This window comes from Vanellus vanellus (genome assembly GCF_965231255.1).
Source record: "Vanellus vanellus genome assembly, contig: HAP1_SCAFFOLD_80, whole genome shotgun sequence".
In the NCBI taxonomy this organism is placed as follows: domain Eukaryota; kingdom Metazoa; phylum Chordata; class Aves; order Charadriiformes; family Charadriidae; genus Vanellus; species Vanellus vanellus.
This window is the reverse complement of record NW_028127879.1, coordinates 291,697-294,661: the sequence shown is the minus strand read 5'-3', so window position 1 is coordinate 294,661 and position 2,965 is coordinate 291,697.

Genomic DNA, 2,965 nt, shown 5'->3' with positions numbered 1-2,965 from the left:
TTCAGGCAAAAGCAAACCCATTCGTGGGACTGTTTTTGCCCAAGGACCTGGATGTACTTGGTGGGTGATGCTGAAGGATGGAGAAGTTCAATGTGTACCTCAAGGGAATTTAACCCTTGGTGAGATTACTCAATCCTGAGCAGTATGATGCTGATCACTACGTAATACTAACAGTGTTCGATACGTGTTTTTCAGAATAACACAGTGGTGATGAAACCTGAGCTAGCTTCATCAAGTGGCGTCCAGCAAGCTCTTCAAGATGAACATGCTACCCATGGGCACGAACCGGAATGAATTTCGTACCATCTTTCCTGCCCTGAGATGAGATCCTGCAATCATGAACTAAATGGACTTAAAAATTTGTATATAAACATAAACCGTAGATGAGTGACCTGCATATATCCATATCATATATAACTGTGTGTGTGTAAATTTGATGTATAAAAGTAATAGTAATCTGAGCAAGATGCAAATGGTATGGAATAAGGGGTGGAATGTCCTGGTTTGAGGTAAAAGAGAACCAATTTTGTTCAGTAACTTGGCTTCTTAGCTGGGCCTCTTCTAACTACTGAAATTAACTGCATATTGTGCAGACAGTGTTCACTCTCTCAGAGTGATAAGGCCAATTGTTTATAGCTGATGCACAGGCATGGTATGCAGAGAGGCTCCTGCTTACACTTATTGTCATAACAGCCAAGGCCAACCAACTTTGTTATTTGCCACGTTGGAGGTCGGAAGCGGAAAAGCATAGTGGGGTCCCACCTGCAGGGAGGAGCGGACAGGACAGGTGACCCAAAACTGACCAACAGGGTATTCCATCCCATCTGCCTCATGCTCAGTATAAAAGCTGAGGGATCAAAGGGTCATGGGCTCTTCCTTCAATGGCCGATGTCTGAGGGGGACTCTGTTTGTCTGCCTGTGATCCCCATCCTGAATGCAGATCCGGAATCCAGTTCCTGTCCGTCACTGAGTCCAGCCTGGGACTGCCCCAGTGCCAGCCGGTGACGTGAGTGTCATCTCCGGAGCTTGATACAGTTTTGTATATATTTTTCATTACTTCTTTTTATTTTATTATTAATATTTCATTAAAGTAGTTTAGTTTCTTCTAAACTCATAAGTCTCTTTTTCCTCCTCTGCCTCTCTCTTTGTAGAGGGGTAGAGGGGAGCATCTGTCGGTCCTGTCTGGGGTCCCTCAGGTCCCCAGTGGTGGATTTGGCCTAAACCACGACACAGTTTCACCCTCCTCCCATCCAATCCGCACTTGGGTCTCCTCTGTCTCCGGACTCTCTTTGAAGGCCCTTTCCTCGAATTACAGGCTTGCTCCGCTTCATCCAGTTGTGCAAGAATCCCAGCGTTTCTCTATTTTCACTAAGAAGAGGTTCCACTAAAGTTCCTTTTTGCGGTTTGCGGCCCGAGGGCTTCCACGCTGCAGTCACTCGTGCCAAGCAACATCACTCATGCCCAGCAAAGCTGCTCAAGTTTCAATCCACCTTAATTTTAAGCAATCACACCATTAATTCTCCTATTTTAATCCCCAACAATCTCTCTTGTTTAACCAGCAAGGTCCCACCCAGCCAGGGGTACCGGCAGAAACTGTGTAGGACCACGCAGCAAAACACAGCACAAATTCACAAAATAAAACTAATGAAATGTGGTCTAAGAAACTAAAAAAAGAAATTAAAAATTCCCGTTTGTTTTCTCCCTTCCAGGGTGTTTGGGAAGGTCAATGGGAGGAACGCTCACATGAAATTCCATCGCCTGTGGGACGATTGGAAGGCCCCAGCAGCGTTTTTAAAGGGAGGTGAAGCCGAGAGAAGCCCAGATGGTGACCTCCTCCAGCTGGCAACTGGGCAACTGTCATCTCAGACCACCAACGAGGTCAATTTAGTCTGTTTAGAAAACCCCACCGACCTCTAGCATGGGGGCAGCGCCTGAGCTCTGCAGAGGATCCACCACCACGAGGTCGCCCCCACTCCAGAAAGACCCAGAAGAAGCAAACAGCAGAGAAATAGTTATCGTATTTAATAGCGTTTCCCCCTTACGTGATAGTCCCGTGTATGTTTTAGGTCTTCGTTAGCCATCTTTTAGGTCTTTGTTTTAGGCTTTAGTGTTCTTCTGATAGGAGTAAGGTTTGGTTTTCTTCTGATAGGAGTAAGGTTTGGTTTTCAGGAATCATGAAATTTTCAGAGTTGGAAGGGACCTCTAGAGATCATCTAGTCCAGCTCCCCAGCTAAAGCAAGATTGCCTAGAGCACATGACTCAGGACTGCATCCAGGCGGGTCTTGAAGATCTCCAGAGAAGGGGACTCCACAACCTCCCTGGGCAGCCTGTTCCAGTGCTCGATCACCCTAACCTTAAAGAAGGTTTTTTCTTGTATTTGAATGGAACTTCCAACTTGTGCCCATGTCCGTGTCACTGGGAACCACTGAAAAGAGTCTGGCTCCATCCTCCTTCAACCCACCCTTTAGATACTTAGAAGCAATAAGAAGGTCTCTCCTCAGCCTTCTCTTCTCCAGGCTAAAGAGTCCCAGCTCTCTCAGCCTTTCCTCATAAGGGAGATGCTCCAAGCCCTTAATCATCTAATCTGCCCTATGCTGGACTCTCTCCAGTAGTTCCCCATCTCTCTTGAAGCGGGGAGCCCAGAACTGGACACAGTATTCCAGTTGTGGCCTCACCAGTGCAGAGTAGAGGGGAGAATGACCTCCCTCCATCTACTGGCCCCAGTCAGATTCAACACTTGGCTCCAAATAGGCTGGAAAACTGTCCTTACCCCAATGCACCTCAGAAATCAATCTGCATGAACAGGGAACTGTCACTCTCTTTGCAAACTCATCACCAGGGGAGCTGGAAAAATATTTATAAAATCTATAGCTACTTAGAGTCCAGACGATAAAAAGCACAGCACAGGTCCCATGAGAGAAACTGCAATGGGAAGAGGTCTTGGTTTGATTAGGTTGCTGGATAA